General features: G+C 37.3%; 1 long non-coding RNA gene across 1 annotated transcript; it reads left to right on the top strand.

Annotated features, from left to right (window-relative positions):
- The first annotated feature begins 3,827 nt into the window (after positions 1-3,827).
- LOC133142491 (uncharacterized) lies at positions 3,828-13,520 on the top strand. The gene is made up of 3 exons (XR_009710187.1): positions 3,828-4,012; positions 4,626-4,750; positions 13,330-13,520. It is a non-coding gene; the product is annotated as an uncharacterized LOC133142491 (long non-coding RNA).
- Positions 13,521-16,804: the final 3,284 nt, after the last annotated feature.

Here is a 16,804-nt window from a genome sequence, read left to right as displayed (position 1 = left end):
GTCCAGGGGATACTGAACTCCAGCAACGGGTCTCTTGTGAAATTTGTGATGAATTTATTTTAAAAAGATGTATTTAGATTGTGTGTGTGTGTGTGTGTGTGTGTGCACGCACAGGTTTTAGAAGACTTTCATTTGTTTGTCAATGTATGCCCCTTTCAGTGGGATTCAGCGTAACTTCTAATTCACGGCAAAAAGACTTTTGCGGCTTACTTGGGAGGAGAAAAAGTAGATGTACAGATCAACTTTGCCAGGGTGGTAGGGGGTGGTGGGAGTTTAAAACAGCTCATAGAAATGACTTGCAAACCAATCACACAGTGAGGTACATGTATATGAGCTGCAAAACAATTTAAATTAGTTTCTACCACCTCAGTTGACCGATATAGGATCATTCTAAACATATATATTGCAAAAACTAAGTCTCTCAACAAAACATATCAGTATTATATGTTCTCAGAAACCATGCTTGCTTGGCATGCTGATGAAAACATTTATTTCTGTATCAGTTTTAACATAGAATTTAATTTGAAGCCTCTAAAAATGTAAAGCCACAAACTATGATCCGAGAAGACACCAGTTAATGCTTGATACAGAGAGAGGAACATGCTCCATCATTATACCCCTCTGGTGGATTATTTGTTGAGCATGTGACACATTCCCTCATTAGAGCACACCTCCCCTCTCTGAAATGTAGGATATGGTCACACACATCTCTTTGATTGTCAGCCAAATCAACAAACTGGTCTCTACTGTTGTGTATTATTTACACACACATACATACAGATGACTTGGGTTGCAACACTACCCGTGTGTATAATAAGCAAAGTGTGCATGTATTTGAGAAGACTGCAAGAGATGCGCTCACAGTGCATGCAGTCACAGTTGTACAAATGGCTGAGCCAAACATGTTTAAGTATCTGTTGGACACATCAAGTACAGTAGCAGATGCTTTTAAGGTTTTTATTTATTTATTTATGTTTAAAGTACCCCTGTTCCAAAACTGAACTAATTGTGTTTCTGATCAGTGTTTCAACTGCCTCTGTCAATTCAAGAATGCAGACACTCACATACTGTCCTTTGAAACAGGTGCTGCTTTTTTCCCTGCTTATCCCACCAGTTATATTTGCATAGATACTGAGCTGCAATACATTTTACATTTACATTTTTGTCATTTGGCAGACGCTTTTAATCCAAAGTGCATAGGTTCTACCACAAGTCAAAGCATCAATAGGACACTTCCTGTATGTAACCCTCTTAGGAAAAGGGATTATAAATTGTGCATAGTGCAAGGGGTTAATTTATTTTCTTGATTTCTTTTTTTCATTTAAAATGTGTTACTGAAATTTGGTTTACCTTCCTGGTCATGTCTGAAGGGTTTGTAAGACCAAGATGTTTGAACAGACAGCCTGCTTGAAATCTATCGAGCCTACATGTGGGATAGCCCTTTCACAAATAGTTTTAAATGCGAAAATCTTCATTCTGCTCTGAAAATTCTGTGCAAAAGTCGTGACTAACCACTGAGCTCTGATATATATGTGGCCCAGGTCCCGAGATTCATGTTATAAATAAACTGTTTAGATGTCACTGTCTTGTTTCTTATTCGCTCATAGAATAGAATGTAATACTATTTAAAATGTCTTCTTTCCTCTGCTTGTTCAGAGTCCCATCGAGACAGGTGTTACATGTATCATTTGTGCAAGCAGACTATGGCCGATTGAACCGAGTGGGTTGCTGGAGCAGGGCGAGATGTGACCAAAATCCTCCTTCCTATTGGCCATTGTGCTATACTCTCACTGGCCACAGATGGCCATGGTACAGTCCAGATTCAGTACTAGATCATGCAGCCTATCCACACGCTAGAGCAGTGCCTTCTTACTCACCCATCAGCCCCACAATGGCTTCATTTTTTCAACATCCCCTGTGTTGCGGCTCAGCTGGCCAGATAGCTGCAGGTTCAAACTTTGGCTTTGTCATTGCTGACTATGGACATGTGCTGTGATGGGACATGCTAAAGACATCAGGGTGGATTCAACTTAACCCAGATTAACTATGATTCCACTGCATTAGATCAGCTACGTCATGACAAGAATTTAGGTTTATACGATCAGTTTGAGTCAATGTGTCATTGATGGCTTTGTGGCTCAGTCTTTAATTAGAAATGATCCCCATTGCAATAGTTGGCCAAGGTAGGTGGTTAATAGATTTCAAAAATGTTAAATCTTACACCCCTAAGATGATGTGCACCCACCAATAAAACAACTAGATATTTCATTCTGGCTAGCTTTTGGTAGCTTTGACACATGTAATTGCAGCCGACTGGAATCACGTGTCTTTCACAAATACAGCAATAGCCACTTCATTGTGATGTTAGGACACATGATTAACAATAAAAATTTAGTGTACATTCTGGGGATTAATTTTTTAAGTAAAACTTCATATCTCAAAATCTGTCTAAAGATCTATTGAGAAAATGAAACTACAGTATGTGATTTGACCATGCCCAGTCATTCTACGGCCTCATATGATTTACTCATTTTATTAAAGATCTTTTCTTAAGGGGCTGTTTAGCGTGTTTTTCCTGTTCGGTGTTCTGGTGATTTCTTTTTCTGAAGAGCTGTTGCACACAACATGGAAGCATTTTGAATGTGTTCCTTTCTGGTAGTGTGACCTTGGGCAGGACCCATAGCCACAGTGCAAAGAAAACTAAAGCGCTGTCACGCTTTTCCTTCTCTTCCTGTGGAAGTTAAAAATACTGTGCATGGCTTTCCTGCAATTTTGCACATTTGAGTTGGTGCCTAGCACAGTGGATGCCCTTAATAAAATGACAACAGTAATTTACTTTTGTCATTCCAACTGGTACTGGCTACATGGCTCAAAAATACAGTATTAAAGTAGTTGAATGTGTGTCGGGTCTAATTCTTTTTTCTATTTTCCAGAGAGCTGGTTTTCCATTAACTCTGGGAAAACACAGTGGCAGATCCATTTAAAACAAGCCCGGCTCCACCCTTCATATAAGTGCCTCAGTCGGAGAAAATAAGAAATTAAGATCAAGGGACATTTTTTCATTAGCCTGTCGTTTAGTTATTTGAATCCTGCCGACTGCCGCGCTAAACAACCGCAACGGCAATATAACTCATCTGAAGGAGGCTTAAGGCGCTTACCTTAGCATATGTTAACTATTACAATATGCCTTGATGGAAGCACATTAAAATTACTGGTAATTGACATAAAATATGACAAAGTGTTTTAGGCTTTCTGAGCAAAGCAACACACATTACTGAGGAGCAGCCCCATAATGTAACTGATTAATGAAGGACTGCTCATGCACACGCAGCTGATTTTATGAAAAATGAATTCTTTGTTGTCATTCCGACAAGCCAGCAACCACAGCCGGAAAAGACTATTAGCCAGAATCATTATCAATAGCGATATTTTCAAACTCTATTATGGCAATCAGGCTGGAATTTATTCAATAGATTTAGTTCATTTGGTGGTAATTGATAAATAATCAAAATTTATCAATGTACTTGCACACATTTCACTAACAATCAAGCAAAAGTGGCCCATTTACCACCTGACTTGGTCCAAATTAGAGCTAAATTGATGATCAATTAATCCTAGAAGGGGCAGTGCTGTATTTTGTGGAGGAGCAGCAGCAAAAGTGGCAAATAAATGGAGTAAGGACAGGAGATTAGTGGAATGAGCAGAAAGGAGCTGAACCGCCACGGATCGCGGCTAATGAGCATGCAGCTGGGTTGCAAATTGGCAGATTTATAGCTTCAGTATAAAAACTAAAGACAGACCAGTGGCTGACTGGAGTTTCACAACTGATACCACCCTGTGACTGAATAAATATAGGGGAATTAAGGCCGACTGGCCCTCCCCTGACTTTTCCCCCCGTTAAGAAACGCAGAGGTTGGCTGTGGCTCAGCGTTTTTTTCAGCAGTGCATGACCTTCTTGGATACAGATAAGTAAAATTCACGGGAACGGAAGTCTGTGACCGTCTGAAGTAGCGTAAGTCAGATTCCACTGTTTTAAGTGCATGGCATGTTCCATATGTGGCAGTGTCAGAGGTTGAAGAAGGGACTGGGGTCAGGGAAGAGGCTCTGCTCAGAATGTGTAGTGTACAGTAATTATGCAACATCTTGTTTGTAAAGATTTTCTGATTTGGTAACCGAGATGCCTGTTGGCATTAATGCTTTGTGCCGTTAATCAGTCTGTGTGTGCAGCATAGTAAAGCATTTATTTTGTGGAAAACACTATCTGCAGGTATTTTTTGGGTTCTGTCGAGTCATTTTAAAAATATCCTTTTTTTCTTTTTCATCAATGCATTTCTAATGTAATCATTTTTGGGTCATTTTAACATGCACTCTTTCATGCTTCCACAGTGTTTCATCTGGGATTATGGTGAACACTCCTGTTTATAGGGATGTCATGGCAGACATGCCATTAATTTGCATTTCAGATGTGAGGGCCTTTGCCGTTGGTTTTTACATGTTCTGTCACTTGACTTCCCTAAATACTGCTATACTGGGATATTTTAATAAATCCTGTCCTATCAGGAGCTGCCGTATGCAGCCAGATAATTTGCTTGATGTAAATAATCAATGTTCTTCATTTCTGATAGGCTAGCAAAAGAAGAGGTGTTTTACATAACAGAAAGAAAACGGCAGGAAGAGGAGAATGAGAGAGAAGAGTGCCTGGAAACTGAAGCCGGACATGAGTTCAGGAACCTGTCGGCCGTTTGTTGAGGTGCTCTCAATTTTGACATTTTACCACACACCCCTTCATTCATTGGTGTTATCAGTTCTCCTCGTGCCTTTTGTAAATGAGGTCCTTTATAAGCTAAATCGTAAAACGTGCATTGTGCAACTTTCAACATTAAAATAACATCAGGTCATCTGTGTCGCACAATTAGGTATAATAGCAGACAATTTTCCAAAATTAGATGCTGCATTTTTAAAGATATTATTTTAAGACCTGTTTGATACAAAATAACTTCAGGCTACAGTTAATCAACATAGACAAGAATAACAAATAACACGTTTCGGCAACTTGATAAGAGCAAATAACAGAATGATGTAACATTTCATTTGATAAATTGAGGTTTTGGTCAAAGCCTGTTGCAAAGGATTGGTTATTGTTTTATTTTATGAAATATTCCGATCCTGTATTGTATCATTAGGTTGATGTTTTATCTGCATTTACTCTGCATCTTCTTTCTACACATTTCATACATTTCTGAACTAATATATTCTTTAGGACCAATAAATGTGTGAACACTATTTTAAAGAGATTTGAATACTTTGGCCTATTCGAAAGTAGTCCATTGCCATTACAAATAAAAATAATAGAAATAGTAACCATATTTTGAAATTATGAAATATGAAATTAGGCTTTATCCATTGAACTTTAACTATCCATATTAATTGACTAGATTAAATTGAGGACTGTGTTAGTGTAGTCAGCTAGCTAGCTGGCAATGGATGCGGACTAACCAGATGATTGGCTGCTTCTGTTTACTTTCAGTCTTGTTGCTGCATTTGTCCTTGTCCACCATGTCAAAATCTTTATATAGTTCTGCTTTATAGTTTTTAAAAGCATATTAGGAACTATATAACATGATGCATTAAGATATAACAGAAAATCTCTAAAACATGAAAGCTTTTTTTTCTCAAATTGTTTCTTAAAAGCGTCAGTGAAATGCAAAGGTCAGAACCTAATTATTTTGTTTTCATTTGCTGTTGCCTTTAATTGTATTATATAACTTTGCAGGAATTTGATAATTACCAGCACATGTTGTTAATTTGGTGCCAATAAGTGACCGCTGACCCAAGTCCTCCTCCCTGGGCTGTCAGGCTCCCCACTCAGTGAATAAATTGCAGGGAGAATTGAGCATGAGCTAGCCTTTGTCCTCTGGAAACGGCACACTCTTAATGTCTTGTTTTAATCTTCGACTGTTCTGTGGATTAATTAAAGACAGGTGTGATGCCATATTATATATTGCTATGTACATGCACTTTAAAAGCAAGTGCCATGTTTGTTTAGTTTTGTGTGTCTACCATTTTTAGTTCAATTGTATTTACACATTTTTTTTTTTTCCATGAATTGTGATTCAGTTAGACAGGCTGATGGTATTTGGTCAGGGCTATTGTATGAATCTGAAGTAGTTCTTGTACATTTTCAAATGCTAAGATCTTGCCCTCAAATGCCTGTGTTTTGAAAGAAGCACAATCTATCACTTTTAATATTGTACAAGTGACAACATTTTGTACACCTCCCTGCAACAGGTTATGCTGCCTGTCTTTCATGAATGGCTTCCCGTGCAGAGACATAACGTGCTGCATGTTCAGGTTTCCCGTTTTCTATAAATGGTATTGAATGTTAAAAATGCCAGATGTCAGCTAATTGCAGTTGGCATGGCAACCATTTATCTCCCCTGAAAACACTTGGAGTGACAAGAATGATTTGGTGTCTTCTCCTGTGTGTTCTGATCCAGTAATGGGAATCTCTTCGACCCAAGATTCCAAGACGCATTGTAGAACAGTTCACGTTTTTTGTCTGAAATTAGAAATCCACTCTTAAGAGAATTATGGCCTCATTGCTTAAATATATTCACAGCAATTTATTACAATAAACCAGACAATTAAGGGGGTTGCTAAGACTGAATAGAAAGTGGGTGCACACCTTTAAAATATTAGGCCACTTTGCAGCTAATGCAAAACAGATGGGTAAAATGCTCAATTGCATTTTTATGGGAATGGGTTAACTAAAAGGGTTAATATAACTTATTTCCTTGGCATTTTTTATTTTATTTTTACTTTGTTTCAGTAATCTTGACTATGAAACAAAGAAACAGATCTGAAGTAGATTTTTGCTTTTCTGTTCATATTTTATAAAAACATTTCATCATTGACCAGTAGTTTTTGTTCTGTAGCATATTCACTTGTCATATTGTCAAGGTGTCAATTCCTAAATGTTTTCCTTTTCTTGAATATTTTAAAGATAGTTATGTTAATGTTATACTTTAGCAATAAAACTTTACTTCTGGTTATATATATGCTGTCATAATGGCACTACATAAAATAAGTTGGCTACTTGGCCTTCAGTTAACATGCAATATTTCAACCAAGATATAGGCCTGAATGTCATTGTTATAATGGTCATAAATCACAATGCACTTGGGTGAAATTCCCTTTAATGTGTGCTAATGGTGGATGTAAAAGGTGGTTTTGTAGTGTAACTTAAAATGATCCTTTTCAAGAGTTCATTTTTTCAGCTATTACAAAGATGAAATTGGTGAATTATTAGGCAACAAGAGAAGCCTCTGCCTGTATTGGTTGATTGATATGATGGGGGAATATCCTGCCATGTTTGTGACATACAGCCAGCATCAGAAATAAATACCTGTGATATACAACTGTGAATGAAAAATTTCCTTTAGATGCAATGATTAATATAAGAAAACAGAAGATGCTGCACGCTTGTGCATTGGAAGTAATGCAGATGATGCTGCAATGTCTGGCTGGCTGGAGGCCTTTGTTTTTCAGCAGCAATCACTCAAAGCCTCACCCCAACCTGTGGTAGCTGTTCTCTCCCCTTATGTTACGCTCATCAATGCATTAGAGGTATACCTCTCCATCAATGTAGAGATCATTGTAGTCCCTTAAAGTTGGTAGAAAACTATATGGATGTTATCATCATGCTATTTATAGTGCTGGTTGAGGGTTTGTTGCGTTATATCATGTACTTGATCTGATTATTGACACTTGCAAATTAGCCTGTCTGAGCACTGCGAGGTTAACACCAACATAACATTCACTGCAAAAACGTCTGTCTTAATAATAAGATCCGCACAGCCGTTGGGCCCTTGAGCAAGGCCCTTAACCCTGCATTGCTCCAGGGGAGGATTGTCTCCTGCTTAGTCTAATAAACTGTACGTCACTCTGGATAAGAGCGTCTGCCAAATGCCAATAATGTAATGGGCGGCCTGTAGCATAGTGGTTAAGGTGCATGACTGGGACCCACAAGGTCGGTGGCTCTAATCCTGGTGTCGTCACAATAAGCTCCACACAGCCATTGGGCCCTTGAGCAAGGCCCTTAACCCTGCATTGCTCCAGGGGAGGATTGTCTCCTGCTTAATCTAATCAACTGTACGTCGCTCTGGATAAGAGCATCTGCCAAATCCAATTAATGTAATGCAATAATGGGATTTAACATTAAGATTTCATATAGAAATCATTTTTTGTCCCCAAGTAGAACATTTTAACTTGTTTTAACTTACTACTTGCTTGACAAGTTACATTTTCTTACCTCACTGGCAAATCTTGTAATTAGTCAAAGTTTCTCACCCCACTGGCAACATGCGTGCCCTGTTTATCAAAGAAAAAGTCAGAAATTAGATTTTAAGTCTGAATATAAGAATACAATCCTTGTTGAGACTGACTTATGTTTTGGTTTTAGCAGTGTTCCCATGGGAAGGTGTTCTGTAAGTCTACCTGTATGTGGTGAACCCACACGGCTATGTTTGTGTACTGTGGCTGTATGGCGTTTCAGAATTTCTCCACTTGCAGCAACAACTAACATATAAATCAAGATGGTGTGTTTTGATGTTTCTGCCTTGAAGATTGATGTGAAGAAAAATGTTAAAGTTTGAGGGGTTAGAGTTTAGGTTAAATTGTGATCAAGAGAATCAATATTTTATAACTGCTCTCCTTATCCCTATCTGATGGGATCATTCCAGAGCATTAACCTTTTGGGGCAAGGAGCCATTTTGTAAAATCCCTACCCATCTCTCCCTTCCTCTAAATAACAGTTTATAACTGCAAAGGTTTGGAGTGTACAAGCATGGTTCTGAATTGTGGAAAGATTTGCAAATGGCCAGACCCAATCCAACTTTGATCTAGACTATTATCCAAGAAAAGAGTGCTTGTGCATTTGTTTTCAAAGCACATTTATATAGTGGCCCCTTCACTGTCTGCACACTTGTGTTGTAGATTTAATTTTACCAATCAATCTACACTCAATAACCCATAATGACAATGAAGTGAACATGTTTTTAGAAATATTTGCTAATTTATTTTTTAAAAATCAAAAATTTACAATTTACATTAAATATTCAGACCCTTTGCTGTGGCATTCCAAATTGTGGCCAGGTGGATCCCATTTTCTTGAATTATCTTTGAGATATCTACACTTGATTGGAGTCCACCTGTGGCAAATTTAACTGATTGGGCGTACTTTAGAAATTTAGAAAGTGTCCCACCATTCACACTCCAAGGAACTCTCTGTAGACTGCTGCAATAACATTGTGGCAAGGCATAGATCAGGGCATGGTTATGAATCCATTTCTAAAGCTTTGAGTGTTCCCAGGAGCACATTGGCCTCAATAATTGTGAAATGGAAGAAGTTTCGAACCACCAGGACTCTTCCTAAAGTTGGCCGTCCAGCTAAACTGAGTAACCAGGCAAAATGGAGGTGACCAAGAACCCAACGGTTACTCTAACAAAGATTCTGAAGTCTGATGGCCATCTCAGCAGCACTCCACAAATCAGGCCTTGATGGTACAGTGGCTGGATGGAAGCTTGAGTAAAGGGCGTATGAAAGCTTGAGTAAAGGGCGTATGAAAGCTTGAATAAAGGGCGTATGAAAGCTTGAGTAAAGGGCGTATGAAAGCTTGAGTAAAGGGCGTATGAAAGCCCTCTTGGACACTTGAGAGCATGAGTAAAAGAAATCTCTAGTCTGATGAGACAAAAATAATTTTAGTAGAAAATGAAATTATGTTGGTAATTTACAGGAAATATGGTGTAACTAATTCCTCTTGAGTATCACTTAAGTGGCGTTAATTCACCTATGTTGAGGACAAAGTCTGTCCCTGGAAAGGTTCTGGTAAATTTGTCTTTGATAGTAAGTTACCTATAAATAAAGTTGAGCTCTTTTCTTCAAAGTTCTTTTATCTTAAAAGTTGCCCTTCCCTGATTTTTTGGAATGAGTATAACTCATTTGCATGTATTCATTTAGTTGCTCTCATCCATAATGGCTGACCGAATACTGTAAGCCATAAGGCTGGATGAACAATAGTACAGATATAGAAATGAACTGTACCACAGTTGAAATATTGATATTGTACAGTATGAATCAATGCTATAAGAAACATGCTGTCATGTAAATGTACCACAGTGAAGGGAACAAAATAACACATTTCATAAACAAAGTGCTTTAACGTTAAGTGCAGCAGTAGACATGTACACTCAGGGAGTACTTTATTAGGTATTTGAGACTTTTTTTTTTTTTTTTTTACTTATTGGTCTTCTGCTGCTATAGCCTGTCCGCTTAGAGGTTTGACACATTGTGTGTTCAGAGAGACCAGTACTCCTCTGATCTCTTTCATTAACAACATATTTTTGCCCACAGAACTGCTGCTCACTGGTTGTTGTGTTTTTTTCGCACTATTCTCTTCAAACCCAAGAGACTATTGAGATAAGCAGTTTCTGAGATACTTAAACCACCCTGTCTGCCACCAACAATCATTCCACCAACAATCATTCCACGGTCAAAGTCACTTAGATCACATTTTTGCTGATACATTTGGTCATTTAGTTGCTACCACATGATTGCCTGATTAAATATTCACATTTACAAGCTGGTGTACAGGTCTACCAAATAAATTACTCACTAAGCGTATATCCATGTTTAATTGGGATATACGCAATTGTATTTAAGGACTGATCACTGTTTGTACATGTGCTACTCTGTGCTAACAGTAGATTGGCAGACTAGAATGCTTGCTAATGGTTAAGCTGTAAATAAGACATCCTTCTGCTCATTTTAGAAGCTTTAGTCCTTATGACTCTTCACTTCTAGCCTATTTTCTCAACTCGTATTACCCTGTGAGACGGTATATATTTTTTTCAACGTCTGATTGTTTCTGTAAGTGACATCACATAACTGGCATACTACAGTCCGTCAATCTGTCTAAATGACTATGAAGCTGAGGCCTGAAAGGTGGCCGATAGATCTTTTTTTGTTTGTTTAATAAAAATGCAATGTGATGATTCATTTTATGAATAAGTTTGGATTTTGGAAGGCATGAGCACTCAGTAAAATGCCAGTGTTAATTAGACTCGAACAGAGTACATATACAGTAAGTCAATTTAGGGACCATATGTACTCTGTAAGGGACTGATGAACACTAAGCACTTTACTGTGCATATTGTGCTGCAGCAGCTAAATTAACTCATATTGTTGGACCTCTTGTCAGCTCTGTTCTTGAGACCGAAGACGGGAATTTATGAACATAAGTTCTAAAAGAATGATTTGCAGGGCAAAACTCTTTTAAATTTTATTTAAGATCTGTTTTTGCGAAGAACATAGCATATCCAATTTTTTTAATTGTGACAAAAGTATTATTTTTTATTCATTTTACAGTTGGCCAGCTTGCAATGGTGAGCAAGTTTGACTGACAGTGCTTTCTCCATCTGCCACAAAAAATAATATAAATAACATAATATAAATTCCCCCCAGTAGTTCATTGTTCGGTTGCATAAATGGGCTGCCAATGATCATGTCATGACACTTATTTACTGTATGATTTGATTATTTTGACTTTTCCTTTTTAATCCATTTTACCTGTATCATTATATTGTAAGCACATTCATTTACTTTGAGAGAAATACACCTGATGAATGTCTTTCAAAAATGTATATCTTGAACATTGAAAACTTCAAGTGGATTAATTGCTCTGACTTCTTAAGCATTACAACCCTAAATAGTGTGTATAATACACATTGATAAATGAAAGCATAAAATGTCATAGTTTATGTTTGTCTCTGAAGCCACCACACTGCTTAACAGCTGCTTCCTCTCCAGAGGAAAAAACAGGATGGAGCTGCACCTTTGAACTTCTACTTCTGTCTGTTGTGAACTCTCATATTGTGTCAGTTATTTCCTTCTCCCAGCGATAGCTGCTTGTCTTGATCCTCTACTTAAACACAGTCCATTTGAGTAGCGGTCTCCCATGTCTCCCACCATCGTGTCACCCCGCTGCACCTGACAGTCTGGACATATAATAGACCGCTGTAATAGAAACGCATGACATCAGAAATTTGGCTGCCTTTTTCGCCCGACATCCCAACACTGCAGGAAGCCACAGCATAGCATGTGCAAATTGGAAGATGCTAAACAGTCCTTAGTTCCGCTGCTGGCATGTTGAATTATGCGACCATGCTTTTCTTCCCAGATGCATACCCTATTTATACATCTCCTTATTTTGTCATATTAGCATTCATGCAAACAATGAAAACTCAAACTGTGAGAACATATAAATGGCTTCGCTGTCAAGCCCAAGTGTGTCTGTGGCAGACAAACAATATTAAATGTTGAGTCATTACACAGTTGTCACAATGACTGGATAAAAGGAGAAAAATACTGCAATCCATTTTGACCTCCAAATTTTGTACATACATTTTTTTTCCCATTGTAGTGTCATGATTGTCTCATATTGTGAATCAACCTGGATAAGAACAGAATATGATAATTGGATGGCTGCAGTAATAACAGTTGTGTGCGTAGTCTTTATTTTATCCTATGTAAGTAGTTGTGTATGCAGATGTTAGGGGACTGGTGAAAATATTTTGACAGAATGGTTATCAGTCAGTAATACCCATTTCTTCTCAGATATTAAAACGTTTTAATGAGCTTGGTCATTTCTTGCTAACTGCTAACATACATGAACTAGCTGGTTTGATGCATGATTTTATACTCATTTCCCTGTAATAATTACTTTACTCATCACATATCACATATTTAAATATTGTTCTGTACAAAAAGAAAGCAATATATGATCCCAAAAAGGTGGAGTTAAGCAAGTTAGAAGGACTGTGTTGCTGTCTTCTTTTAACTCATAAACGAGTCCATGCCTCCATCTGTAAATCATTATGCTTTGTTTAGACATGACACAAATCTTAACCGCTACTTAAATTAACTGTCTCTTGGGCTACACTACCATTCAAATTTGTGGAATCACTTTGGTTTTTGAAATAAATTGATATTCCCATGTACTTACACACTGTTACTTCATCCTTAAGTAATCATGTTAATGTGCTAACTTGGTACGAGAGAAACTCATATTAAGCACAGCTGAAAACAATTGTACTGTTTACTGAAACTAAAATATATATATGGATGTCAATTGCTACACTATCTAGTACAGTTGCATGCATAAAGTTAGATTTTTGTTTAAAAATGGCCAAAAATAAGTCCTCAGTCAATTGTTTTAAGCCCTGAATGCAATTTCATGTGTGTGATTGCCAAGTAACTGATTTCATACAAAGGTGTCTTGAAAGAAGAGAGCAAACTGGATCTAACCGGGACAGAAAGAGAAACGGAAGGCCCAGATGCACAACTGCGCAAGAGGACAAGAAAATCAGAGTCTCTGAGTAACAGACCCCTCACAGGTCCTCAACAGAACCTGCTAAACATCAGTTTCCTCTGCACAGTGAAGAGATGAGTGCAGGATGCTGGCCTTATAGGCCTGATTGAACTTATATCATCCGGTCTTTTTCCCATTTTAACCTTTTCTTCTTGTTTGCCAGCGTCAGAAGTGCCTTTTATATTTTCATAAAAATGCCTTTATATAACAAAATATAATGAATATTGCTCCAATTTTGATGAGTGCATTTATTTGTGTGTGGATTTGTAGCCACCCACAATTTGCATACACAGAAGCACCTCTGAAACTGCAGCATTTTATAAAAAGTGATATTTCAAGGTGATCGTAGACTATTTATGTTTCTGATCCTGTTAGCCAGGACCTCAGCCTCTAAAGCAGGTGGCAGCCTTGTAATGACATTTTATGTGGTGGGTGAGAATTATTTAACCATCACCAATATGAGCCTTTGACTTTGACTTTGAATACAGAGATCCCTGCAGTGCCCCACTGCATAATCAATAACTCAATAACATAATGCTGGAATTATGGGTCCCCTATCATCTGACCACAACATTTCTTCATTGTCCAAAAGTCTGAGGATGAGAAAGTTGCATCATTTGTTAGTTTTTTGTACCAACAGTATCATCACTGTACAAACTATTTTGTGAAAATGTAACATTAGCTTATATTTCTTTAAGATACAGGTGATCAAAATTTGACAAGAACTTAACAGAAGGTTGGGAAATCTAATTGCAATCTAATCGTAATTTCTCATACTTTTTTCCCTACAACAGGTCGTACGAGTGTGCCAGTTCGGATTCAACAAACGCTTTGAACCTCTGAAAATAAACACAATGAATCCCCACCTCTTCTAAAATTAGCGTGCATGGGAAATGTGACACCCCAAAAATACCATATAGTTGTGTCTGGAAAATTAATTCATGAAAATTGCATCCAACCCCCAAGATGTCTGTTATAATACAATATATGGTACTGTAGGTGGGCTATCAGATAGATGGCCAATGGGAAGTAGTCTACCAAGTAGTCGGCCCTTGATTGTGTAGACTGCGCTTCATTGGGTTTGGCCAGACAAAATTATATGGTGGAACTTTCTCTTATTTCTCCTAAACAGTCCACGAAAATACTTTTCTGAAAACATTTGAGGCAAGAAATAAGCAACGCAGTTGCTAAATCTTGATTCATATTTGTACGTCGCTGTGGATAAGAGCGTCTGCTAAATTACTAGAATGTAATGATCCAGGGTTTGTGAGTCATGCACGTGTGCCTGTCATTCACTGTAAGCCTTTCTATAGAATATGAATGACATTACTTCCAGTATGAAAACTTCCAACTGAACTTATAGATATAGCTACCAACTTGTATTTAATTTGGTGCTACTAAACCAAAATAGCTACGAAATTACAGAAGGGTTTTCGATATATTTATATTTTATGGGGTATTTTAAGTGTAAAATAGCAAAAATAATATTTTTTATGGCATATTCATAGTTTTTTTTTTAAAAGAATGCATCAATAAAACAAGAATAAAATAAAACATTACATTAAAAAAGTACAAACGCCATTCTAACTGAGAGTGCTGATGGTTTTTTCTTTGCATGTATCCTGTTCTTTCAGATGGAGCTTCCGCAGGAGTCACCGATAATGGCCCCTGATTTTCCCAGCACCTGACCAGATCACACCTACTTATTAATAACATACCTGCTGCTGTTTCTTTGATGTAGAACACATCTTTGCTATTAAACAAACCTTTTATTTCAGGAAGGTGCTGCATTTGGAAGTTAATGGGTGAGACAGTAAGTGGTTGTGTAGGCATTGAAGTTTGCTTATTCTTCTTCAGAAAGATACATTTCTGTCTTAATTTAACTGATGAAACCAGTCAATATCGCTTTTAGACTCATCACTTGGTTATGCTCTGTAAAGTTTTCTTGGCCTGTTATATTGCTTCAGTTATGACAAGCATTACTGTGGCTGTTTAAGATTCAACAGACATGTTCTTAAGTTTTGTGGTCCTTTGTGTAATACCTTTTCTAATATTAATCTAATTTTTAAAATATATTTGGTGAGACAGGATTATGAACTTCCCTTTTATTGTTGTTATAATGACTTGCATAACATTTCTTTTAAGAGGCTTCAGCAGTCAAACAATTTTACACTGCCTTGTGAATCTTTAAGGAGAGTAGTTTTTTTATATATTTGGTCATAGACTTTTCCTCCCCTAATATTACTTATATTTATGTGTACCACTGAGTTATATTTACTTAATTGCAATTAGTTTCAGCAATGCATTTCATTTCATTGCAAGTTCTACAGAGATATTAGAAATGGTAGCTGATTAGAAGGTTTATGGCTAGATTCAGAGCTTTCCAGACAAACCCTCACCTCAGCTCATTAAAACAGTAAAACAGTATGGTAAAACAGAGTCTAAGCTATACTACACCACACCACAGTATAAAAACTACTTACATTTTTTATTTAATTCCCATTCCAGCTGAAGAGTACATTTGTACTATCTTGGGTGCAACAACATAAACAAAGGCTGAAACGGGCTCCAGTATTTCAATGTACTAATTTTAAGAAAGTGGATTCCATGAATGTTTTAAAACATTTTAAAGCTAGCCAAATGATGCAATGCTATTTGTTCTGTGTTGTCATTGTATATGATTACATGAAACATTGTATGTTTGATTAACAATGTGTTTTATAAAGACTATTTACATTAAAAAATGTAATATGTAAGATGATATGTATCGAAGGCTTTATTGTAATGTGCATTTAAGTCTATGGTACAATGTATGTCTACGTGAACAGATAATGACCTGACCTGATCTACATGGTACAACCTAATCTTTATGTAAATTTGATTCAAGATGACTCTTTATTTGCATGTATTACACAGTGAAAATGGTGAAGAGTACAAGAGTTTGGGAAATAAAACAGTTTACAGACATTCAAAGTTGCCAGCTAAATATATTCTTGCTTTTGAAATCAAAAGACCCAATGCCATATTTGACCATGGGGTATGACACCCTATTCAGCCTGTGTGATACTCTTCCAAAGTCAAAAGCATTGTTGGCATGTGTGACCAAAAAGCTCAGCTTCAGTCTTGTCTGACCTGGTTCCAACTGTTCCATTGCAGAACCAGATAATATGGTGAGAGGGGATCTATTGTACGGGTCCTGGGACTCTGGTTAAGGTCAATGTAATCATGAACTCCAGCCAGTCCAAAGACATTTACCCAAAAACCTGATATCCCCTGGCCCACAACTGGATGATCCCAAATGTACCTCAAAATCAACCACAATGTGCTTTGAGGAAATAAATATTTTGGACTGGCCATCACAGTATCCAAACTTGAAT

The sequence above is a fragment of the Conger conger genome, chromosome 12 (assembly GCF_963514075.1).
Source record: "Conger conger chromosome 12, fConCon1.1, whole genome shotgun sequence".
NCBI classification, from domain to species: Eukaryota; Metazoa; Chordata; class Actinopteri; order Anguilliformes; family Congridae; genus Conger; species Conger conger.
The sequence above is the reverse complement of the archived record's forward strand: the minus strand, read 5'-3'. Positions and strand labels throughout refer to the sequence as shown.